Source organism: Palaemon carinicauda, chromosome 7, assembly GCF_036898095.1.
Source record: "Palaemon carinicauda isolate YSFRI2023 chromosome 7, ASM3689809v2, whole genome shotgun sequence".
NCBI classification, from domain to species: Eukaryota; Metazoa; Arthropoda; class Malacostraca; order Decapoda; family Palaemonidae; genus Palaemon; species Palaemon carinicauda.
Genome location: NC_090731.1, coordinates 16,928,498 through 16,940,997, shown reverse-complemented (window position 1 = coordinate 16,940,997; position 12,500 = coordinate 16,928,498).

Below are 12,500 nucleotides of genomic sequence, written 5' to 3'. Positions count from 1 at the left end.
GAGAGAGAGAGAGAGAGAGAGAGAGAGAGAGAGAGAGGGGGGAGGGGGGGAGTTTAATACAACCTTCCTTTAGTTTTAAATACTTTTAACAACTCATTAGCCTACACGGAAATAGCATATTTTTTTTCACCGATTTATAGAAATTGTGGAGCCCTTGTATATCTGCGGCCAGTTCCTCCAACGTGCATAAAACATGGACACCAACTAACCTAAACTTGCCTTCCTAACCTAACCTACAAGCTTTGTCCTTATCTACTTACCTAACGGGGGAGGGGGGCGCTCACGTATAAATGATACAATGCAAGTTACGCAATATATATCATGATAGTTTAGATAGAAAAGAAAATCTTACCTATGGCAAAAATTTTACGCCATGAATTGGTAATATGAGCATATCAAAATGTTGTAATTTTTTAGTACTTATAGTAGTAACCACTGCATATTCTTCATGAATACCTTGATTATATAGAACCGTTATATGATACAGTTTTGTTTATAAAATAAGCGACATGAATACGCCACAAAGCTCATGGGAAAAAAAAGATATCATTCACCATATATATTTCATGATCATTTTCAAAGCAAGATGAACCCTCCTCATCATCAGGATTAGAAGCGAACTAGCGAACACTTTTTCCCTTAATTGGCAATTATTTAGAAACCCCCTGCTTGATTTGTGCTCTTCTGTTTCACCAGAACCAATATTCTTTTGGATAGTGGTGGAAACTCGACCGTAATATAATGCTCATCCGTACCTCCTGTTTTTTTTTTTTTTTTTTTTCTAGTCTATATGGGAGACGAAAAGAGCTTTGTATAGAGCAAGTTCACTATAAATAGAAATGACAGAAAAAAAGAGTAATAGCGGCCAATACCACATTCCTTATTTACTTTACACTAAAAAATTATTAGCCTTTGCAGTAAGCTTCAGTTAAAAAAAGAAAAATAAATAAAATAAAATAAATAAACCTAATCTAATCGGAAATTCTCATTAAAAATATACTGTTATCAGCCGTATATAATACAAGCGACCGTAATTATTATCCTACTTTATTATTTTTTTACGTCAATATACCCGTTTCTAAAACGGTCAATGCCTGGCAACATTTATTCCAGGATTTCTACCGTTTTTTAATGCAAATTTTTCACATTGTTCCAAAAGATTACCAGTTCACATTTTCATACACCTAGACAGAAAGGATATCATCAGTAAAACAAACCATTGTATACAGCCTGCACCAGTTTATATGTGCCAACACGTCTTTCAAGAAACTGTACTAGCACTTTTTAGGTTATCTCTCCTCTTTTCTAACGTCCTTCGAATATATAAAGACACTAATGCCTTTCTATTATTATTATTATTATTATTACTATTTATTATTATTATTATTATTATTATTATTATTATTATTATTGTTGTTGTTGTTGTTGCTGTTGTTACTTCGTAAGCTACAACCCTAGTTGAAAAGCAAGACGCTATAATCCCAAGGGCTCCAATAGGGAATATAACCCAGTTAGGAAAGGAAATAAACAAATAAACTAGCCGAGAAGTAATTAACAATCACAATAAAACATTTCAAGAACAGTAACAATATTGAAACAAATCTTTCATATATAAACTATTAAAACTTGAAAAAAAAAAGAGGAAGAGAAATAAGATAGAATTATGTGATTTAGCTCGATTAGCTGGGCTCCACAAGGCATCAGAAGATTTAGAAGACCCAGGCTTACATGGCTGAGGACTATGAAGCGTGAAGTAGGAGATGATGCATGGAGAAGTATTAAATTAAAAGCTCAAGGTAGAGATGCCTGGTGAAATCTAATCGAGGCTCTTTGCGTCAACTGGCGTGGGAGGAGACGATGTTAAAATCAAAATACTTTGATTCATCCTCTCATCTACGTCAACTATTTGACCACAACCACATATTCTCAGAGTATCCATTTTTCTTGCACCACATAGACAGGATATTTTTAGCGGCTTCAATGTCTAGTGAAATCTGACATTCCACACAACATCTGTGAAAGTGAATTACATCAACAATACCTTCATATATTCTTCCATTGACTACTGTGACGGGCCGAGAGAAGGTTGTGACTCAAAGACAGGTTGAAAGCAACTGAGTGATTTTATTGTAGAACACTCCTTTATATACAAAATCTCAAAGCAACAAGAATTTTCATGTTCAAAAATCAACACTGTTACAGAGGAGAAAAGCAGACATGTTTATTCTGGTTCTTTTTAGTGCGAGGGGAGAGCGAAGATACAAGCATAATATATACACAAAATGAGCTATGTACGATCGTGTGACACACGGTTGGTACACTATCCATCTCCTGAAATAATAACCTAAGTTTTTACCCATCCTGCATTCCACCTTGACATGGCCCGCAGATTTCAAATATGTTCACTAGTCTTATGTAGTTTGTCTCAACCTTGCTCTTCTGCATTTTATCATCTGAAAATATCATCCTTTCTGTGCCCCATTTATCATTTATTTCCTTATCTCACACCTACGTATAATCTCCTACCTGTGACTTCCTTCGTTACCTTATAAAAATGATGAACAGTCATCCGCCCATAATAAACCTTTATATCTGATCCTGTTTATTTACAGCAAACTAGTTGCCCTCTCATCTACGCCTTTTAACCCAAACAATTTGCCCAACTTAGCAATTTAACTTTTTAATTCTAAGTCAGGCCTTCTCCATCATGAGGCTCGATACTACACAGTACTCTAGAAGTTTTATTCCAGCTGTGACCAAGTTATGGAATTATCTTCATAATCGGATAGTTAAATCAGTAGAACTTCTAAAGTTCAAACTTGAAGCAAATGTTTTTCTATATTGAACAGGCTGACATAAGTCTTTTTATAGTTTATATATGAAATATCTGTTTTAATGCTGTTAATGTTTTTAAAATATTTCATTTTTACTGTTCATTACTTCTTATATCGTTTAACTATTTCCTTATTTCCTTTCCTCACTGGGTTATATTTCCCCGTTGGAGCCCTTGGGCTTAGAACATTATGCTTTTCCAGCTAAGGTTGTAGCTTAGCTAATAATAATAATAATAATAATAATAATAATAATAATAATAATAATAATAATGAAGCCTTCCTATTAGTTCTCTCATCTCCTTTTATCTAGGTTACGTTATGCAAAGTTATTATGTTCTTCAAAACTTCTCACATAGCTGTTTCGTGGAAAAAGTAGCTCCACAAACAACCTTCTTTAGCTAAACAAAATTCTTTCCTTGTGAATCTTTCTCTGATCTGTTTTCTTTTTTAAACGGATTCATACAATGAACTTTATTTAATGTACTGAGCAAGATTATGCGATTAGTAACTCTTATAGTTAACTCCCTTTATCTTCTGAGAAGGGGGATACCAGTCTTGGGGGATACCTTAACATGGTAAAAGGGTCTGTATATTACCATGATCAACAAAGCTATATTAGTCAGGGATACCCATACTAGGTTGGTTTGCTGTGAGGGATCAGACAAAAGTCTCCCACTATCACCAATCCACGCTGGCCAGCTTGGTGATGAAAACTGAAGAAACCACGTACATTAATAACGACATGTCTGAGGCAGTTGATATATATATATATATATATATATATATATATATATATATATATATATATATATATATATATATATATATATATAAATATATATATATGTATATATAGATACATACATACATACTTATGTATATATATATATATATATATATATATATATATATATATATATATATATATATATATATATATACATACATACATACATACATACATATATATATATATATATATATATATATATATATATATATATATATATATATATATAGATACATGCATATGTATATATACACACACACATATATATACATAAATATATATATATATATATATATATATATATATATATATATATATATATATATATATATATATATATATATATATATTATATACATATATATATACACAAACAAATCCTTCCTGCCAAATCCCCAGACACCTTTCCCCCATTAAGAGATAACTTCTTGCAGCCGAGGTTGTCAACCCAATCAGCCAAAAGTACTTTTCATCCAATCAAGGTTTAATGTAATCCAATTTCAAACTTCCAGTTTGCTTTTCTCGTGTACTAAACGGTAACTACCTCAAACATTCTCAAACTTCTAGTAACTTCTCTCGTTATTTGTGATTTCGTTTTGATTCCTTCTGTCTTTCACATTGAACAAATTTTTTTTTTTTTCTATAGGTACTTCAGAGTTAATTTTATAAGTTTTGAACTAGAGTTTGTAGAAAACGAGATATGGTATTGATTTGGGAATATAATTTTTCCAATCTCAAATTCCATTCCTTTTTTTTTCTTTTTATTTATTCTTTTTTTTTTTTGAAGAAAACATTTGAAAAACAATATTATTCCTTGAAGGAAAATTTCAATCATCTAACTATGATATTTTACTGTATTCTCTAATTTTACCAATCTCAATTTCCATTCTTTCTTTTTTTTTTTTTTAAAGAATATATTTGAAAAACAATATTATTCCTTGAAGGAAAATTTCAATCATCTAACCATGATATTTTACTGTATTCTCAGAGGTATCTCAGTGGGAATATCTTAATGTGAAAGGGTTTGCGTATCGCCATGATCAGCAAAGCGGTACCAGTCAGGGCCACCCATATTAGGTTAGCTTTATGTGAGCGAGCAGACGAAAATCTCCCACCATCACCAATCCTCATTGCCCAGCGTGGTGATGAAAACTGGGCAAACCCCAGACATGAATTGACAATTCTGAGGCCATTGTCCTGCTGTAGTCTAGAAAGGGTATGTTTGTTGTAGTGGTATTTGTTGTTGTTGTTGTTGTTGTTGTAGAGTGCCAATGTTAGACAGTACTAACAAGGAAAGAAGAGAAAGTTATCAAATTAATATGTTCCAAGAAGCTGTTTTTAAGTCGAATTTGGTTGAATTTTAGCCTAGTTAGGCTTCACATAACTCGCATGCCTACGATTTTGGGCTGCAAAAGTCATCAAATAGTCCCGTTTGTTTTATTCATTATTTCATTATGAACTTTTGATACAATATCTATGATTTATGATTTCAATTGGATTTGGGATCGTATCTCCGAATGTTTGTAAGTCGGGTGTTTGTAAGTCGAATGTTTGTAAGTCGAATGTTTGTAAATCGAATGTTTTAAACTCGGATGTTTGTAAGTCAAATGTTTGTAAGTCGAATTTTTGTAAGTCGAATTTTTGTGAGTCGGATGTTTGTAAGTAAAATGTTTGTAAGTCAGATGTTTGTGAGTCGAATGTTTGTAAGTCGGATGTTTGTGAGTCGGATGTTTGTAAGTCGAATGTTTGTAAGTCTGGTGTTTGTGAAATCGGGTGTTTGTAAGTCGAGTGTTTGCGAGTCGGATGTTTGTAAGTCGGGTGTTTGTAAGTCGAATGTTTGTAAGTCGAATGCTTGTAAGTCTATTTTTGTCGGCCGAATGTTTGTAAGTCGAATGTTTATAGGTCGAACGTTTGTAAGTCGAATGTTTGTAAGTCAATTTTTTAAAAATCGAATGTTTGTAAGTCGAGTGTTTGCAAGTCGGATGTTTGCAAGTCGAATTTTTTGTAAGTCGAATGTTTGCAAGTCAAATGTTTGTAAGTCAAATTTTTGTCAGTCGAATTTTCGTAAGTTGAGTGTTTGCAAGTCGAATGTTTGTAAGTCGAATGTTTGCAAGTCGAATGTTTGTAAGTCGAATGTTTGTAAGTTGAGGCCCTTCTGTAATATTTACTTTAAGGAACGAGCATCAGGATATATACTAATTTCTATATATCCTCAACATCATCATCATCATCATCCTTATCCTACGCCTATTGACGCAAAGGGCCTCGGTTAGATTTCGCCAGTCGTGTCTATCTTAAGCTTTAAAATCAATAAATCTCCATTCATCATTTCCTACTTCACGCTTCATAGTCATCAGCCATGTAGGCATGGCTCTTCCAACTCTTCTAGTGCCTTGTGCAGCCCAGTTGAAAGTTTGGTGAACTAATCTCTCTTGGGGGCTTCGTAGAGCATGCCCAAACCATCTCCATCTACCCCTCACCGTTATCTCATCCACATGTGGGACTCGAGTAATCTCTCTTATAGTTTCATTTCTAATCCTGTCCTGCCATTTAACTCCAATTATTCTTCTGAGGGCTTTGTTCTCGAATCTACAGAATCTCATCCCCATACGGCACTCGAGTAATCTCTCTTATAGTTTCAGTTTCTAATACTTTCCTGCCATTTAACTCCCAATATTCTTCTAAGGGCTCTGTTCTTAAATCTACAGAATCTCATCCCCATACGGCACTCGAGTAATCTCTCTTATAGTTTCAGTTTCTAATCCTTTCCTGCCATTTAACTCCCAATATTCTTCTGAGGGCTTTGTTCTCGAATTTACAAAATCTCATCCCCATATGGCACTCGAGTAATCTCTCTTATAGTTTCAGTTTCTAATCCTTTCCTGCCATTTAACTCCCAATATTCTTCTGAGGGCTTTGTTCTCAAATGTACAAAATCTCATCCTCATATGGCACTCGAGTAATTCTCTTATAGTTTCAGTTGCTAATCCTTTCCTGCCATTTAACTCCCAATATTCTTCTAAGGCCTTTGTTCTCAAATCTACAGAATCTCATCCCCATACGGCACTCGAGTAATCTCTCTTATAGTTTCATTTCTAATCCTTTCCTGCCATTTAACTCCTAATATTCTTCTGAGGGCTTTATTCTCAAAACCTACAAAATTTCATCCACATATGGCACTCGAGTAGTCTCTTGTAGTTTCATTTCTAATCCTTTGCTGCCATTTAACTCTCAATATCCTTCGGAGGGCTTTGTTCTCGAATCTACAAAACCTTATCCCCATACGGCACTCGAGTAATCTCTCTTATAGTTTCAGTTTCTAATCCTTTCCTGCCATTTAACTCCTAATATTCTTCTAAGGGCTTTGTTCTCGAATCTACAAAATCTCATCCCCTACGGCACTCGAGTAATCTCTCTTATAGTATCAGTTTCTAATCCTTTCCTGCCATTTAACTCCTAATATTCTTCTAAGGGCTTTGTTCTCGAATCTACAAAACCTCATCCCCTACGGCACTCGAGTAATCTCTCTTATAGTTTCAGTTTCTAATCCTTTCCTGCCATTTAACTCCTAATATTCTTCTAAGGGCTTTGTTCTCGAATCTACAAAACCTCATCTCCATACGGCCCTCGAGTAATCTCTTAAAGTTTCAGTCTCTATATTTACCTCATTTACTTCTTCCCTTCACACATAAAAAAGTGAGTTTCCTTCCCTCAGCGAAACCAGAGGTGAGAACGAAAATCCTAATTAGTTGTGATAAGCTTCGCATGCAAATAGGAAACACAATCGCCCATATTTCGTTTCAAGTGAGGGGCTTGTTTAGCAAAGCGATCAGTATTCTGGGATATGCAATTCTAAATTAGCGAGTTCTAAATGGGGGGGGGGGAGAAAGCTCTTGCAAATTCAGCGCGTTTTAAAGGTCTTCCTATTCCATTGATATCTAACGCCTCTTGATTAATTGAGTTTTCATCCACAGTGCGCATTTGATTACTGTTCCTCTAGATTGAAATTCAGATTCACTCACAAAATACGAGCAATGAAACGAACAGTTAATTACGTAAACTTATATTTTGATAATAATAATAATTTCCTGGGTGGTATATGAATATTGAAATGTATCAAATAGAAAATTAAAAGTATTATTTGTCAACATATCGCACTTTTTGAACAAAAAACCCAAAAATAGAAACTGAAATTAGTGAACAAAACAATGATGATTTGATAACATATCTATACATTACTGTAAAAATATTGGCGAGTGTTATGTTTTATCATTTCATCATTTTTTATCATTCAATTCAATAATTTTTGGTGATACTTACTATCAGAGACTAACAAATCATAGAGTTCATGATATCCATTATAACTAATATCAGTTAAAAACACTAATCACCGATATACTTAACTTAGCTAGATTTCATCATCATCATCATCATATCTCCTCCTACGCCTATTGACGCAAAGGGCCTCGGTTAGATTTCTTTTTTAAATCAATACTTCTCCATTCATCACCTCCCACTTCACGTTTCATAGTCCTCAGCCATGTAGGATTGGATCTTTCAACTCTTCTAGTGTCTTCTGTAGCCCAGTTGAAAGTCTGGTGAACTAATCTCTCTTGGTGAGTGCGAAGAGCATGTCCAAACCATCTCTCTCTCTCTCTCTCTCTCTCTCTCTCTCTCTCTCTCCTCTCTCTCTCTCTCTCTCTCTTCTCTCTCTCTCTCTCTATATATATATATATATATATATATATATATATAATACATTCACACATATATATATATATATATATATATATATATATATATATATATATATTATATATATATATATACATATACATATACATATATATATATATATATATATATATATATTATATATATATATATAATATATATATATATATATATATATATATATATATATATATATGTATGTATATATATACATATATATGTATGTATATATATATATACATATATATGTATATATATATATATATATATATATATATATATGCGTGTAATTATGATAAATACTATGATATTATGAAAATCTTTAGGTAATCCGTATTCTAAATCTATGTATGCTCTTCTGTAGTCTTATATTCGTTGCCGTAGCAACCAAGGCTAAGAGATAGATATCTTGTCTATTATTATTGGTAGCAATTACCATAGAAGATAAGTAGCTTATGATGACAAATCCATCTATGTAGAGATTGCTGAAAATTGAGAGAGAGAGAGAAGAGAGAGAGAGAGAGAGAGAGAGAGAGAGAGAGAGCTTGAAATAAGAAATTGACCAGAGAGAGAGAGCTTGAAGTAAGAAATTGACCAGAGAGAGAGAGAGAGAGAGAGAGAGAGAGAGAGAGAGAGAGAGAGATTGAAAAAAGAAACTGACTAGAGAGAGAGAGAGAGAGAGCTTGAAATAAGAAACTGACTAGAGAGAGAGAGAGAGAGAGAGAGAGAGAGAGAGAGAGAGAAATTGAAATAAGAAACTGACGAGAGAGAGAGAGAGGGGAGAGAGAGAGAGAGAGAGAGAGAGAGAGAGAGAGAGAGAGAGAGAGAGAGAAATAAGAAATTGACCAGAGAGAGAGAGCTTGCAATAAGAAATTGACCAGAGAGAGGGAGCTTGCAATAAGACATTGACCAGAGAGAGAGAGAGAGAGAGAGAGAGAGAGAGAGAGAGAGAGAGAGAGAGAGAGCTTGCAATAAGAAATTGACCAGAGAGAGAGAGAGCTTGCAATAAGAAATTGACCAGAGAGAGAGAGAGAGAGAAATAAGAAATTGACCAGAGAGAGAGAGAGCTTGCAATAAGAAATTGACCAGAGAGAGAGAGCTTGCAATAAGAAATTGACCAGAGAGAGAGAGAGAGAGAGAGCTTGAAATAAGAAACTGACCAGAGAGAGAGAGAGCTTGCAATAAAAATTTGACCAGAGAGAGAGAGAGAGAGAGAGAGAGAGAGAGAGAGAGAGAGAGAGAGAGAGAGCTTGCAATAAGAAATTGACCAGAGAGAGAGAGCTTGAAATAAGAAACTGACCACGTGTCAACATTACTTTCAACTTTTCTCCTCAGAAGACCTTTGATAAGACCAATAAAGAGGGAGAAGTACCCGTGTCGTAAAATTTTTACGTCGTCTTTTACAGCACTCGAGGACCCGAAGACGACTACGGAGTCTTTCTTCTTCTTCGCCTTCTGCTTCTAAGACATTTAACGGAACATCGACCGGGAGCCCTTTTGAGAAGCCCTTTTGGGAAGCCCTTTTGGGAGACCCTTTTGTGAAGCCCTTCTGAGGCTTTTATAGTGGCCTTGCAGTTATACTCCCGAGGCACTGACGTGAGGAGGTATATAACAAACGATAGGAATAGAATGAGGAAATGGAAACGGGTGGCTGTGTTTTGGATGCAAAAGTTGATTACTGTGGATCACTAAAAAAGGTGAACTTTAATTAAAAGAGAAAATATAGGAAGTAGATACAAATTCTCTCTCTCTCTCTCTCTCTCTCTCTCTCTCTCTCTCTCTCTCTCTCCTCTCTCTCTCTCTCTCTCTCTCTCTCTCTCCTCTCTCCTCTCTCTCTTCGCTAAGATTTAACATGATAATTAGGCTAGTTTTCATTTGCTTGTTCTTCAAAGTAGTCGAAAATATCTCTGGTACATTTAACAAAATCCAAAAGTGAAGCAGGCAATCATCTACATATATTAAGACTATCTTTGGGATCTTGCAGTGATTAACTAGTCTTATGAAATTCATCGAGCATATTAATCCACAAATATTACATCACCATGAATTCCTCCATTTTATTCAAAATATTTATGGCTTGATTTCTTGTTTCGCCTTTCATATGTAGCTGGTGCAATCAGGAATTATAACTATCAATTATTTCCCTTGTGGTCATTGAATATATTTATTATTTAGGCTTTGATAAAGACTTTGGGACCTTTGAATCGTCTGTGAAGAATGACAACATTGCCTGTCTATGTGAAGGTGATGAAAAGATATTTTATATTTACTGAACAATTCCAAAAAGGTTTTCTGTATCTAAGCAACAGTACTTTTGGATAGCACTATTTCACCTCTTTCGAACTGTATAAACGAGTGTAATATCCGAGATGAAGATGGCTGAAAGTCTTATTGAGTTGGTATATGATTTTTAACCTTGTGGCTGGGAGCGGTTGGCTGAGAGCTGAAGCAGGGATGCCATACGTTAGCGCAAACGTAAATATTATATTATGAAATTTACATTATTATTTTTAATTTAATGCTTAACAATAATAAATTTTTTGTTTTAGAATTGATATTATAATTAAATTTCACCATAAAAAAGAAAAACTCTGCCTATACGTATTCTGAAAAACAAAATTTTACCGAAAATTTTAATGCTTGTGAACAAATCGGTTGGGAGCCCTGAGCCTCTGGTCCTCCTTTGCTCTGTTTGTTAAATGTTTACATCTGCGTCGGCGTGTCTGAAGTTTGAATTTCTCTCGAACTTCCTCTGTGTTCTTTTTAATCTATTGACTATTCTAGGAATTGTTAATACTCAAGACGATGTCGAGCAGTGATAGTGAATGTGCTAATGATCCATAACCCACCACATAGAGTGACAGCAGCCTAAATATTGGGGGTTTCTGTCTTAAAAGAAGCTCGTGCTGCAAGTGCCAATAGACAACGCATGGCATGTAGGTTAACGTATTCTTCAGGTTCCAATTCCGATATTGGTGATAGTGACATCGATCAAGATGACAACTTAACTCGTGAAAGTGCTGAGGCTAGTGATAATAACATCAGTAAGTGTTGTGAAGAAGAGCACCGGAATTTTTCCCTGTTGGAGCCCTTGGGCTTATAGCATCTTGCTTTTCCAACTAGGGTGTAGCTTAGCTAGTAATAATAATAATAATATTAACAATAGTGTTGGGACTAATGAGACCCCGCAAACAACCCCAGAAAGTGATTGAAAATTGGTAAACCAGTTAACCTTAATAGAGAAGGCTTGGCTGAGAATTTAGCAAAGAAAAATAGAAATTAAGGGTTAGATTATCCAACTTATGCTTGCGAAATTGAAAAGCAGGACTTAAAGATACTTGGGCCCCAGTGAAAAGATGTCTGCTTTGAGAGGGTCACTGGAGAAAGTGAAAGATATTCGTGATGCATATTGGGTCCTTTTGCGATATAAACAAGCGAAATGCCTATGTTTGCGGCTGTATTAGTGAGGAGTCTTCTAGAAGAACGTGAAGGTGAGGAGATTTTGGTGTAGTGTTTGCAGCTATGCTGAACGTAAGTGTGACCACTCTTCTTATGCCTGCTGTTTTATTATTATCATTATTATAGGTTCTTTGCATATTAGTTTTAACATTGTTATCAATATTATTTTCTTGCTTGTGTCCTTGTAATCCATGTAGTAAATGTCAATAGCATTGAACTTTTTCCAACTTTGGAATGGTTGTTCATCTATCTTGCAGTCAATCAAGCCATCAATCGTGTGTTTGGTTATTCTAGGGGACTTAAATATACATATGAACTTAACCTGATGACAAATTGTAAGGGTCTGACTGCATTAACAATTACTTTAGTCATCAATCATGCCATCAATCATGTGCCATGGTATAAATCATACCATCAATTATGTGCCATGTGATCAATCATGCCATCAATCACATACCATGTGATTAATCATACCATCTATCATGTGCCATGCGATCAATCATGCTATCAATTATGTGCCATGCAATTAATAATGCCATCAATCATGTGCCATGTGATTAACCATACCATAAACCATGTGCCATGCAATTAATAATGCCATCAATCATGTGCCATGCGATCAATTATACTATCAATCATGTGCCATGTGATCAATCATGCCATAAATCATGTGCCATGCGATT